The sequence below is a fragment of the Thalassophryne amazonica genome, chromosome 5 (genome assembly GCF_902500255.1).
Source record: "Thalassophryne amazonica chromosome 5, fThaAma1.1, whole genome shotgun sequence".
In the NCBI taxonomy this organism is placed as follows: domain Eukaryota; kingdom Metazoa; phylum Chordata; class Actinopteri; order Batrachoidiformes; family Batrachoididae; genus Thalassophryne; species Thalassophryne amazonica.
The window spans coordinates 130557590-130571969 of NC_047107.1; the positions used below are offsets into that span (position 1 = coordinate 130557590).

The 14380-nt window shown below is 42.5% G+C and overlaps 1 pseudogene; it reads left to right on the plus strand.

Moving 5' to 3' along the window:
• Nucleotides 1-14026, plus strand: part of LOC117510019 — a 76413-nt pseudogene extending 62387 nt beyond the window's left edge.
• Nucleotides 14027-14380: the final 354 nt, after the last annotated feature.

Sequence of the window (14380 nt, forward strand, 5' to 3'; positions counted from 1 at the left end):
GCATCACTGAAAGCAGCCAAAGATAACGATACATCTTTGGGATGGTTATGAGTAATTTTTTCTCTAATAGTCAAAATTTTGTTAGCAAAGAAAGTCATGAAGTCATTACTAGTTAAAGTTAATGGAATACTCAGCTCAATAGAGCTCTGACTCTTTGTCAGCCTAGCTACAGTGCTGAAAAGAAACCTGAGGTTATTCTTATTTTCTTCAATTAGTGATGAGTAGAAAGATGTCCTAGCTTTACGGAGGGCTTTTTTATAGAGCAACAACTCTTTTTCCAGGCTAAGTGAAGATCTTCTAAGTTAGTGAGACGCCATTTCCTCTCCAACTTACGGGTTATCTGCTTTAAGCTACGAGTTTGTGAGTTATACCACGGAGTCAGACACTTCTGATTTAAAGCTCTCTTTTTCAGAGGAGCTACAGCATCCAAAGTTGTCTTCAATGAGGATGTAAACTATTGACGAGATACTCTAACTCCCTTACAGAGTTTAGGTAGCTACTCTGCACTGTGTTGGTATATGACATTAGAGAACATAACGAAGGAATCATATCCTTAAACCTAGTTACAGCGCTTTCTGAAAGACTTCTAGTGTAATGAAACTTATTCCCCACTGCAGGGTAGTCCATCAGGGTAAATGTAAATGTTATTAAAAAATGATCAGACAGAAGGGAGTTTTCAGGGAATACTGTTAAGTCTTCTATTTCCATACCATAAGTCAGAACAAGATCTAAGATATGATTAAAGTGGTGGGTGGACTCATTTACTTTTTGAGCAAAGCCAATAGAGTCTAATAATAGATTAAATGCAGTGTTGAGGCTGTCATTCTCAGCATCTGTGTGGATGTTAAAATCGCCCACTATAATTATCTTATCTGAGCTAAGCACTAAGTCAGACAAAAGGTCTGAAAATTCACAGAGAAACTCACAGTAACGACCAGGTGGACGATAGATAATAACAAATAAAACTGGTTTTTGGGACTTCCAATTTGGATGGAAAAGACTAAGAGACAAGCTTTCAAATGAATTAAAGCTCTGTCTGGGTTTTTGATTAATTAATAAGCTGGAATGGAAGATTGCTGCTAATCCTCCGCCCCGGCCCGTGCTACGAGCATTCTGACAGTTAGTGTGACTCGGGGGTGTTGACTCATTTAAACTAACATTCATCCTGCTGTAACCAGGTTTCTGTTAGGCAGAATAAATCAATACGTTGCTCAATTATTATATCATTTACCAACAGGGACTTAGAAGAGAGAGACCTAATGTTAATAGACCACATTTAACTGTTTTAGTCTGTGGTGCAATTGAAGGTGCTATATTATTTTTTCTTTTTGAATTTTTATGCTTAAATAGATTTTTGCTGGTTATTGGTGGTCTGGGAGCAGGCACTGTCTGTTCTCTCTCTTACTTTGAAGGCACCTCTGTTCTCTCTCTTACTTTGAAGGCACCTCTGTTCTCTCTCTTACTTTGAAGGCGCCTCTGTTCTCTCTCTTACTTTGAAGGCGCCTCTGTTTCCTGTCTTATTTTGAAGGCGCCTCTTTTCCCTCTCTTACTTTGAAGGCGCCTCTGTTCTCTCTTACTTTGAAGGTGCTTCTGTTCTCTCTCTTACTTTGAAGGCACCTCTGTTCTCTCTCTTACTTTGAAGGCACCTCTGTTCTCTCTCTTACTTTGAAGGCGCCTCTGTTCTCTCTCTTACTTTGAAGACGCCTCTGTTCGCTCTCTTACTTTGAAGGCGCCTCTGTTTCCTGTCTTACTTTGAAGGCGCCTCTTTTCCCTCTCTTACTTTGAAGGCGCCTCTGTTCTCTCTCTTACTTTGAAGGCACCTCTCTTCTCTCTCTTACTTTGAAGGTGCCCTTGTTTCCTGTTTTACTTTGAATGCCCCTCTTTTCCCTCTCTTACTTTGAAGGCGCCTCTCTTCTCTCTCTTACTTTGAAGGCACCTCTGTTTCCTGTCTTACTTTGAAGGCATCTCTTTTCCTTCTCTTACTTGAAGGCGCCTCTGTTCGCTCTCTTACTTTGAAGGCGCCTCTGTTCTCTCTTACTTTGAAGGCGACTCTGTTTCCTGTCTTACTTTGAAGGCGCCTCTTTTCCCTCTCTTACTTTGAAGGCGCCTCTCTCCTCTCTCTTACTTTGAATGCTCCTCTTTTCTCTCTCTTACTTTGAAGGCGCCTCTGTTTTCTGTCTTACTTTGAAGGCGCCTCTGTTCTCTCTCTTACTTTGAAGGCGCCTCTTTTCGCTCTCTTATTTTGAAGGCTCCTCTGTCCTCTCTCTTACTTTGACGTCGTCTCTGTTCCGTCTCTTACTTTGAAGTCGTCTCTGTTCTCTCTCTTTTGGAAGGTGCTTCTTTTCCCTCTCTTACTTTGAAGGCGCCTCTGTTCTCTCTCTTACTTTGAAGGCGCCTCTTTTCGCTCTCTTATTTTGAAGGCTCCTCTGTCCTCTCTCTTACTTGACGTCGTCTCTGTTCTCTCTCTTTTGGAAGGTGCTTCTTTTCCCTCTTTTACTTTGAAGGCGCCTCTGTTTCCGGCCCTTAGCTTAGCTTGCTAGCTGTGAGCAGCAGTGTTCGTGTCTGTGACTCTGTGGTTCTTTTGTTGTTTTGTGACGGAGTTTGTTTTAGAAAAAGTTGGTGTCGTTGTGTGAAAATGTCTAAAGTCCAAATGCTGAGAGCGTTGGTGAAGCAGCGACTAACTGCGGCTGCTGAAGAGATATTTGGGCTGTTTGAAAGAACCATAGCAGAGTACGAGGAGGAACTTTGTCGTTCCAAAGAGGAGAACCACCGACAGCGACACCTGCTGGACGCCGTCTTTAACCCTGAAGGTGATGACATTCAGGGGTTTGGGAGGTTTTGTCATTTGGTTCTAGTTTCAGCTGAGTTGAAGAACAGCTGTCATAGTTTTCGGTGTTTCCAGACGGTTTCAGCTCCTTCCTGTTTTTTCTTTTTTGTTGGTCTTGTCTGTTGCCTCTCTGAGTGCAATATGCATCATGACGTTTGGCCGTTAAAAGTTTTTTCCTCCTCATACAAAATCCACAGAATATGTTAATTTAACCACTTTTCTGCAGATTGCCCAAATTAAATTGTGTCCAGTAACCCTCTGACGGTACTTACGGTCTGTGGTTCCACCCACCGCTCAGCCGTTTTCTCATCTGTTTTCTCTTCAGATTTCTGTCTCTGTGCACTCACGGTGCACACCGTGTGTGTGCTGCTCTGAAGAAATGACTTGACTGGTTCGCCTTGGGGTTCCCCTGGAGGAGCTGGGGGAGGTGTGTGTGGATCGGGAGGTCTGGGCGGCTTTGCTTGAGCTGCTGCCCCCACGACTCGATTCCGGATAAAGCGGAAGAAAATGGATGGCTGGATGGACGGTTGAGTCATTAGATTAGATTAGACAGAACTTTATTGATCCATTGGGAAGATTCCCTCAGGGAAATTGTGGTTCCAGCATGATTGTATAGCAGCACACAGGGTAAGAAGCACACAGAGTATCAAAAATGAAAGTATAAAAGAAAAATAGTTTGCAAGTATAAATACCAGACATACTGCTCGCTACTAGTTTACTGGCTCCTACTGTTGATCTCCATCCCGTCCTCTGTCTTCCTGTTCCTCCTCCTCCCCCTCAGTGAGGAGTTGTACAGTCTGATGGTCTGAGGGACAAAGGAGTTTTTCAGTCTGTTGGTCCTGCACTTGGGAAGGAGCAGTCTGTGTCTGAAGAAGCTCCTCTGGTTGTTGGTCACGGTGTGCAGAGGCTGACTGGCATCGTCCAGAATGTCCAGAAGTTTGTCCAGTGTTCTCTTCTCTGCCACCGTCACCAGAGAGTCCAGCTTCATGCCAACCACAGAGCCACATTGAAATGTCACATTTAAACTTTGATCCAATTTTACAAAAGATAAAAAATAACTTGCACAAGTGGAATAAAATTTTTAATAAATACAACACACTGGTTAAGGAGTTTCTCTGTGATGGGAAAAGGCCCAGGATTAAGTTAACTAAGCTATGTTTACCCAGGGACAAGGGAGGGTTGGCCTTACCTGTCCCAAGATTGTTCTATATGTCCTTTGAGATGGCGAAACTTGCCCTACATTGGACTGAACAATACAGTTTAGACCGGGCTGTTCTAGAATAATCTTTATCCTTGGGAGTCCTGTGCACCAACAGCATTTCTTGTATATTCGTCCGTGAATTGTTCTGTGAATTATTTCTGTAATTTATGTCTGTATCATGGACCAAGCAGAGGGTCACCCCTTTGAGTCTGGTCTGCTTGAGGTTTCTTCCTCAGAGGGAGTTTTTCCTTACCACTGTTGCTCTGGGGGTTGGTAAGGTTAGACCTTACCTGTGTGAAGCGCCTTGAGGCAACTCTGTTGTGATTTGGCGCTATATAAAGGAAATAAATTGAAATCCTTCCCTTTTACACCCATAGAGCTCCTGTCTCAAATATCAGGTCGAATCTCTAACCCTGTTGCGCTGCATTCTAAAGAAGTTTGGATGAAGATGCACAAAATGCTTAAATTATCTAATTGTAATCAGTCATATTCGTCCTTGTGGCAAAATCCTACAGTCTGTGTTGGTAAATCAAATCAAATCAATTTTATTTATATAGCGCCAAATCACAACAAACAGTTGCCTCAAGGCGCTTTATATTGTAAGGCAAAAGCCATACAATAATTGCGGAAAAACCCCAACAGTCAAAACGACCCCCTGTGAGCAAGCACTTGGCGACAGTGGGAAGGAAAAACTCCCTTTTAACAGGAAGAAACCTCCAGCAGAACCAGGCTCAGGGAGGGGCAAGTCTTCTTCTGGGACTGGTTGGGACTGAGGGAGAGAACCAGGAAAAAGACATGCTGTGGAGGGGAGCAGAGATCAATCACTAATGATTAAATGCAGAGTGTTGCATACAGAGCAAAAAGAGAAAGAAACACTCAGTGCATCATGGGAACCCCCCAGCAGTCTAAGTCTATAGCAGCATAACTAAGGGATGGTTCAGGGTCACCTGATCCAGCCCTACCTATAAGCTTTAGCAAAAAGGAAAGTTTTAAGCCTAATCTTAAAAGTAGAGAGGGTGTCTGTCTCCCTGATCTGAATTGGGAGCTGGTTCCACAGGAGAGGAGCCTGAAAGCTGAAGGCTCTGCCTCCCATTCTACTCTTACAAACCCTAGGAACTACAAGTAAGCCTGCAGTCTGAGAGCGAAGTGCTCTATTGGGGTGATATGGTACTATGAGGTCCCTAAGATAAGATGGGACCTGATTATTCAAAACCTTATAAGTAAGAAGAAGAATTTTAAATTCTATTCTAGAATTAACAGGAAGCCAATGAAGAGAGGCCAATATGGGTGAAATATGCTCTCTCCTTCTAGTCCCCGTCAGTACTCTAGCTGCAGCATTTTGAATTAACTGAAGGCTTTTCAGGGAACTTTTAGGACAACCTGATAATAATGAATTACAATAATCCAGCCTAGAGGAAATAAATGCATGAATTAGTTTTTCAGCATCACTCTGAGACAAGACCTTTCTGATTTTAGAGATATTGCGCAAATGCAAAAAAGCAGTCCTACATATTTGTTTAATATGCGCATTGAATGACATATCCTGATCAAAAATGACTCCAAGATTTCTCACAGTATTACTAGAGGTCAGGGTAATGCCATCCAGAGTAAGGATCTGGTTAGACACCATGTTTCTAAGATTTGTGGGGCCAAGTACAATAACTTCAGTTTTATCTGAGTTTAAAAGCAGGAAATTAGAGGTCATCCATGTCTTTATGTCTGTAAGACAATCCTGCAGTTTAACTAATTGGTGTGTGTCCTCTGGCTTCATGGATAGATAAAGCTGGGTATCATCTGCGTAACAATGCAAATTTAAGCAATTCTTTCTAATAATACTGCCTAAGGGAAGCATGTATAAAGTGAATAAAATTGGTCCTAACACAGAACCTTGTGGAACTCCATAATTAACCTTAGTCTGTGAAGAAGATTCCCCATTTACATGAACAAATTGTAATCTATTAGACAAATATGATTCAAACCACCGCAGCGCAGTGCCTTTAATACCTATGGCATGCTCTAATCTCTGTAATAAAATTTTATGGTCAACAGTATCAAAAGCAGCACTGAGGTCTAACAGAACAAGCACAGAGATGAGTCCACTGTCCGAGGCCATAAGAAGATCATTTGTAACCTTCACTAATGCTGTTTCTGTACTATGATGAATTCTAAACCCTGACTGAAACTCTTCAAATAGACCATTCCTCTGCAGATGATCAGTTAGCTGTTTTACAACTACCCTTTCAAGAATTTTTGAGAGAAAAGGAAGGTTGGAGATTGGCCTATAATTAGCTAAGATAGCTGGGTCAAGTGATGGCTTTTTAAGTAATGGTTTAATTACTACCACCTTAAAAGCCTGTGGTACATAGCCAACTAATAAAGATAGATTGATCATATTTAAGATCGAAGCTTTAATTAATGGTAGGGCTTCCTTGAGCAGCCTGGTAGGAATGGGGTCTAACAGACATGTTGATGGTTTGGAGGAAGTAACTAATGAAAATAACTCAGACAGAACAATCGGAGAGAAAGAGTCTAACCAAATACCGGCATCACTGAAAGCAGCCAAAGATAACGATATGTCTTTGGGATGGTTATGAGTAATTTTTTCTCTAATAGTTAAAGCAAAGAAAGTCATGAAGTCATTACTAGTTAAAGTTAAAGGAATACTCGGCTCAATAGAGCTCTGACTCTTTGTCAGCCTGGCTACAGTGCTGAAAAGAAACCTGGGGTTGTTCTTATTTTCTTCAATTAGTGATGAGTAGTAAGATGTCCTAACTTTACGGAGGGCTTTTTTATAGAGCAACAGACTCTTTTTCCAGGCTAAGTGAAGATCTTCTAAATTAGTGAGATGCCATTTCCTCTCCAACTTACGGGTTATCTGCTTTAAGCTACGAGTTTGTGAGTTATACCACAGAGTCAGGCACTTCTGATTTAAAGCTCTCTTTTTCAGAGGAGCTACAGCATCCAAAGTTGTCCTCAATGAGGATATAAAACTATTGACGAGATACTCTATCTCCCTTACAGAGTTTAGGTAGCTACTCTGCCCTGTGTTGGTATATGGCATTGGAGAACATAAAGAAGGAATCATATCCTTAAACCTAGTTACAGCGCTTTCTGAAAGACTTCTACTGTAATGAAACTTATTCCCCACTGCTGGGTAGTCCATCAGAGTAAATGTAAAAGTTATTAAGAAATGATCAGACAGAAGGGAGTTTTCAGGGAATACTGTTAATTCTTCAATTTCCATACCATAAGTCAGAACAAGATCTAAGATATGATTAAAGTGGTGGGTGGACTCATTTACATTTTGAGCAAAGCCAATTGAGTCTAATAATAGATTAAATGCAGTGTTGAGGCTGTCATTCTCAGCATCTGTGTGGATGTTAAAATCGCCCACTATAATTATCTTATCTGAGCTAAGCACTAAGTCAGACAAAAGGTCTGAAAATTCACAGAGAAACTCACAGTAACGACCAGGTGGACGATAGATAATAACAAATAAAACTGGTTTTTGGGACTTCCAATTTGGATGGACAAGACTAAGAGACAAGCTTTCAGATGAATTAAAGCTCTGTCTGGGTTTTTGATTAATTAATAAGCTGGAGTGGAAGATTGCTGCTAATCCTCTGCCTCGGCCCGTGCTACGAGCATTCTGACAGTTAGTGTGACTCGGGGGTGTTGACTCATTTAAACTAACATATTCATCCTGCTGTAACCAGGTTTCTGTAAGGCAGAATAAATCAATATGTTGATCAATTATTATATCATTTACTAACAGGGACTTAGAAGAGAGAGATCTAATGTTTAATAGACCACATTTAACTTTTAGTCTGTGGTGCAGTTGAAGGTGCTATATTATTTTTTCTTTTTGAATTTTTATGCTTAAATAGATTTTTGCTGGTTATTGGTGGTCTGGGAGCAGGCACCGTCTCTACGGGGATGGGGTAATGAGGGGATGGCAGGGGGAGAGAAGCTGCAGAGAGGTGTGTAAGACTACAACTCTGCTTCCTGGTCCCAACCCTGGATAGTCACGGTTTGGAGGATTTAAGAAAATTGGCCAGATTTCTAGAAATGAGAGCTGCTCCATCCAAAGTGGGATGGATGCCGTCTCTCCTAACAAGACCAGGTTTTCCCCAGAAGCTTTGCCAATTATCTACACTGAACAAAAATATAAACGCAACACTTTTGGTTTTGCTCCCATTTTGTATGAGATGAACTCAAAGATCTAAAACTTTTTCCACATACACAATATCACCATTTCCCTCAAATATTGTTCACAAACCAGTCTAAATCTGTGATAGTGAGCACTTCTCCTTTGCTGAGATAATCCATCCCACCTCACAGGTGTGCCATATCAAGATGCTGATTAGACACCATGATTAGTGCACAGGTGTGCCTTAGACTGTCCACAATAAAAGGCCACTCCGAAAGGTGCAGTTTTATCACACAGCACAATGCCACAGATGTTGCAAGATTTGAGGGAGCGTGCAATTGGCATGCTGACACTCGGACAGCTGCTGAAACAATTGGTTTGCATAACCAAATAATTTCTGCACAAACTGTCAGAAACCGTCTCAGGGAAGCTCATCTGCATGCTCATCGTCCTCATCGGGGTCTCGACCTGACTCCAGTTCGTCGTCGTAACCGACTTGAGTGGGCAGATGCTCACATTCGCTGGCGTTTGGCACGTTGGAGAGGTGTTCTCTTCACGGATGAATCCCGGTTCACACTGTCCAGGGCAGATGGCAGACAGCGTGTGTGGCGTCGTGTGGGTGAGCGGTTTTCTGATGTCAATGTTGTAGATCGAGTGGCCCATGGTGGCGGTGGGATTATGGTATGGGCAGGCATCTGTTATCAATCAATCAATCAATCAATTTTTTTATATAGCGCCAAATCACAACAAACAGTTGCCCCAAGGCGCTTTATATTGTAAGTCAAGGCCATACAATAATTATGTAAAACCCCAACGGTCAAAACGACCCCCTGTGAGCAAGCACTTGGCTACAGTGGGAAGGAAAAACTCCCTTTTAACAGGAAGAAACCTCCAGCAGAACCAGGCTCAGGGAGGGGCAGTCTTCTGCTGGGACTGGTTGGGGCTGAGGGAGAGAACCAGGAAAAAGAAATGCTGTGGAGGTGAGCAGAGATCGATCACTAATGATTAAATGCAGAGTGGTGCATACAGAGCAAAAAGAGAAAGAAACAGTGCATCATGGGAACCCCCCAGCAGTCTACGTCTATAGCAGCATAACTAAGGGATGGTTCAGGGTCACCTGATCCAGCCCTAACTATAAGCTTTAGCAAAAAGGAAAGTTTTAAGCCTAATCTTAAAAGTAGAGAGGGTGTCTGTCTCCCTGATCTGAATTGGGAGCTGGTTCCACAGGAGAGGAGCCTGAAAGCTGAAGGCTCTGCCTCCCATTCTACTCTTACAAACCCTAGGAACTACAAGTAAGCCTGCAGTCTGAGAGCGAAGCGCTCTATTGGGGTGATATGGTACTACGAGGTCCCTAAGATAAGATGGGACCTGATTATTCAAAACCTTATAAGTAAGAAGAAGAATTTTAAATTCTATTCTAGAATGAACAGGAAGCCAATGAAGAGAGGCCAATATGGGCCTCTCTTCACTGTAATAATAACACTGTGTTGGAAATGTCAAAGTGATAACGGCACCCTGATAGACTGCCTGTGGGAATGTCCAGTTATCAAAAGCTTCTGGGTGATTGTTGTACGTATTCTAAGTGATTGGTTCGAAAGAACTGTGCCACTCTGTCCAAGACTGTGCTTACTGGGTGATGAAGGACAGATAGCTAACATATCAAAGGGTAAATTCTCTGTTGTCCTGGATTATTCTTAAACACTGGAAACCCCCAAAGCCCACAGTTTAAAGAATGGGTAAATATGATGATAAAGACTGCTTCACACGAATGTGTGCTTTATAAGTTAAATAACTTATTGCTTAGTGTTGCTCGTCAGCAGGATGATGGCTTATTTTCTTCCTTGTATTTCTTTCTATTTTACTTATTCTGTTTAATTTATTTTTTTCTTTCTAAGAGCTTCCACGTCTTGTAGTGCCATGGATATAAGTCCTTCACTAGGCTCCTGTTTTCCTCCTCTCTGTCATCCCTGATGCATCCAACAATGACTGTGTCATCTGCAAACTTCTGGATGTGACACAGCTCAAAGTTGTAGCAGAAGTCAGAAGTGAACAAAAAAGGGGCCAGCACTGTGCCCTGGGGTGCTCCAGTGCTGCTGATCACAGTGTCAGACGCTGTGTCTCTCAGCCTGACATACTGCAGCCTGTTGGTGAGGTAGCCGGAGATCCAAGTGACCAGGAAGGGGTCCACTCACATCCTGTTCAGTTTGTCCTGAAGCACAAGGTGCTGGATGGTGTTGAAGGCACTCGAGAAGTCCAGGAAGAGAACCCTCACTGTGCCGCTTCCCTTATCCAGGTGTGAGTGGACTCAGTGTAGCAGGTAGAGGATGGTGTCCTCCACACCAACACCTGCCCGGTATGCAAACTGCAAACAGTCCTGGGTGTGTTGAACCTGGGGTTTGAGGAAGAGCCGCTCCAATGTCTCCATCAGGTGTGAAGTGAGTGTCACTGGTCAGAAGTCATTTAGCTCACTGGGCCGGTTCTTCTTAGGAACTGGAATGATGCATTATGTCTTCCACAGGGTGGGCACTCTCCCTCGCTGCAGGCTGAGGTTGAAAATGCATTGTAGCGGTTCTCCCAGTTCAGCCGCACAGGTCTTCAGTAGTCGGGACACACCTTGTCTGGGCCTGTCGCTTTCATGATGTGTGTTCAGTCTGTGTCTGAGAAAGGCTGCACCATCACAATAAGACAACTGTAAATTCAGGAAATTCTGTGCTCCTTAATACAGAAATGATCTGTTAAAATCTCAAAATCAGCCTGGGTCCACAGAGAACAGCAAAAAATGTTGATGTGTGTGTGTGTGTGTATTGCAGATGTTCCACAACCATTGGTGGGTAAACAAGAGATTCCTCCTGAACATCAAATCTGGATCTCCAGCCTGGACCAGGAGAACCCAGAACATTTAGACATTAAAGACGAAAAGGAGGAACTTGGGACCAGTCAGGATGGAGAACAGCTTGAACTGGAGGAGAATGATGTCACCAACTTCATGTTGACTCATGTTGCTGTGAAGAGTGAAAATGCTGAAGCAAAACCTCAGAGCCAAGCTGAGGAGATCCAAGAAGCCAAACCTCGAGCTGGCAGCTCAAGTGAACACATAAAAATCGGACCAGAACCAGACACAAAATTACATCTGGATTCTTACGACGAGGCTGCAGAATCTAAAACGGAGACTGAACACAGTGATGACTGGAAAGAGACCAGAAAGCCTCAGTTCACTTTAAATTCTGCAGGAAATAATGACAGAATGTTCAATTCTGGAGAGAAACCATTTAGCTGCTCTGAGTGTGGCAAAAGAATAAGACACAAGACGTCTCTGAAAGCCCACATGAGTCTTCACACTGAACGGAAATCATTTAGCTGTTCAGAGTGTAACAAAACATTTAGACACAAGAACGATCTGACGAGACATCTTAGGATTCACACTGGAGAGAAACTGTCTCGTTGCTCGGTTTGTGGCAAAATTTTCATTCACTTGTCAACACTGACTGTCCACATGAGATGTCATACAGGATAAAAACCGTTCAGCTGTTCCATTTGTAAAAGACGTTTTAGGCAGAGGGGGCAAGTTGTGCTACACATGAGAGGCCACACAGGAGGTGGGTTGGAGTTCCTACTGGACATTTGCCTCAAATGTCCTCGGTCCCACTGTGAAGAGGGTTTGCGGGGAGAGATCTCTGTATGAGGACGTTCAGTGAAAACGAACCCTAGCTAAAAACTCCACAAAGCAAATATGGAAAAGTCGAAAAATGGCAAATTGTACTGGCCGGATGTCTCCCAGGATAAAAAGGTCCCCAAAGCACGCCTAGGCACCAGGGTGTGTGAGGAAAGTAATGGTGCAACTTCTCTTAGTGCTGCAGGGAATGATCTCCCCTGCGAGAGCACTCAACTGGATAACCCATCAGATCAGCATAGCTCTGATCCTGGACTCCAGCAGCAACAGCCTCAAAGGCCAAAAAGAAATCTACGAAAATACACCACTGTTACTTGGACCATTGAAGAGAAGAAAACAATCTTCTACTGCTTCGCTTACTCAAGACATGAGAAGTGGGGCAGGAGAAAAAAAGGCAGTATTTGAGGAGAAGATAAAAGAAGCGGATTTACCAATGGAAAAGAAAGAAGCCACCACAACTGCAAAATTACAATCGATTGCCTCTCAAGTTACAAAATATTTGACAGCAGAGGACATAGAAGAAATAAAGGAAGAAGCCCACAATGAAGTAATAAAGGATCATCAGTCGATGGAGGAGGGGAAACGGCTTGAGTTTGAGGGGAGTCAGTGGAAGAGGGAGGAAGAGTGGGTATTGTTGTGGGCAATCGAATATGCGAAAATAAAATACACCAACCAGAGAGAACGAAGTAAAGAGTGGCAAAGAATATTTTACCATCATTGCCTAAGTAAAAAAGATATACCAAGGGGCCGACTTACCACCCAGAAACACAACTTTATTGTACAAAAGCATTTCACGGATATTGAACTACATGAGAGGCTGAGCAAATGGTCAAGGAAGGCATTTGCCCCCTTACACAACCCATTGCACCACCAAAAAGAACATCAGATCAAGCCAGCCTCACACCAAAAGAGAAGTCGGAATCAGGCACCAACACAACAAGATGGGAATCAAACACCACCCCCACAAAAAAGAAACCAGGCATTGTCTCACCAAAAAACAAGCCATACACCAATTTGCCCAGAAAACAATATACAGACTCATTTGGACCTAGAGCAACTAGAGTTGGAAGAAGAATTGGCAAATAAAATTGAGGAAATGAGGAGAATTGAAATAGATGAGCGCCCTAAATTGATAAAATTAAAGGAGAATAAAAAGTTCAAAAGTATGCTGCAGAAAGTCAACCTGGGATTGACTAAACTGGTTCCACAAGGAACCACATTATCAGAAATAAATTGTGTAAATTATGGAGCGGCATGGTACATACAAAGTAAATTAGTTCCCTATTATTCGGACAGAACAATCAAAATCAGGAAAAGGAATAGCGTGCTGCGGTGGAAAAAGACATTACAACAGAAAATTAGTCGCCTCAGAGCAGAGATCTCCCAGATGTCGATATTTCTGGGAGGCCAAAGTCATAAAAGGAACCTTCTTCGAAAAGTCTATCGCATTAAAAGAAAATACAATATTGAAGATAAACAACTGGCTGCGAGGCTGGCTGAGCACCAAGCCATAGTGAAAGCATTAGCCGCTAAAATTAGAAACAAAGATAAGAAAATAAAGGCCCAACAGATAAACAAGCAGTTTGCAAACAACCCTAGACTAGTCTATAGAAATATGGTAAATGATACAGTAGAAGTACAACAGCCACCTGAGAGAGAAGAAGTTGAGAGGTTCTGGAGACCACTGTTTGAAGACACTAAACAGCACCAAGAGGCTGAGTGGTTGAAATAATAAAACGGAAAAACAAAGATAAACAGCAAATGCCAGCAATGATCATAACTGAAGAATTGATAAGAAATAAAATTCATGAATATAGTAACTTTAAGGCACCTGGCATTGATAAAGTCCCAAATTTTTGGTTAAAAAGACTGACAGCACTGCACCACCATTATGCCGCGGCTTTCACAAAAATATTGAACGGAAAAGAGGACACACCAGACTGGCTATCGACTGGGAACACAACCCTACTCCCAAAGACCAAGGAAACGCAGCTCCCCAACAAGTATAGACCCATCTGTTGCTTAACAACAACTTATAAATGGCTGACAGGAATTATAGCCGATGCCGTTTATGAACATTTGGACACTGGTGGCTACCTGGAGAATGAGCAGAAAGGTTGTTTCAGAAAAAGATTAGGTGCTAAAGACCAGTTATTGATAGACAATGCTATCCTGGAGGACTGCAAAAGAAGGAGGAGAAACCTCAGCATGGCTTCTTGGATTGACTACAAAAAGGCATTTGATAATGTCCCACATTCATGGATTATGAGATGCCTAGAATTGTATAACATCAATAAGGAAGTAAGATCTCTCTTGAAAACACAAATGAATAAGTGGAACACCACCATCACTCTAAACCATGCAGAGGGGCAGATAATAATCCCAGACATAAAAGTGACGCGAGGGATATTCCAGGGAGATAGTCTCTCTCCACTCCTTTTTTGTCTTAGTATTGATCCATTAAGCAAGATCCTCAAGGAATTGGACATCGGGTATGACTTAGATGGAGGTAGAGGAAGAAAACATAAACAG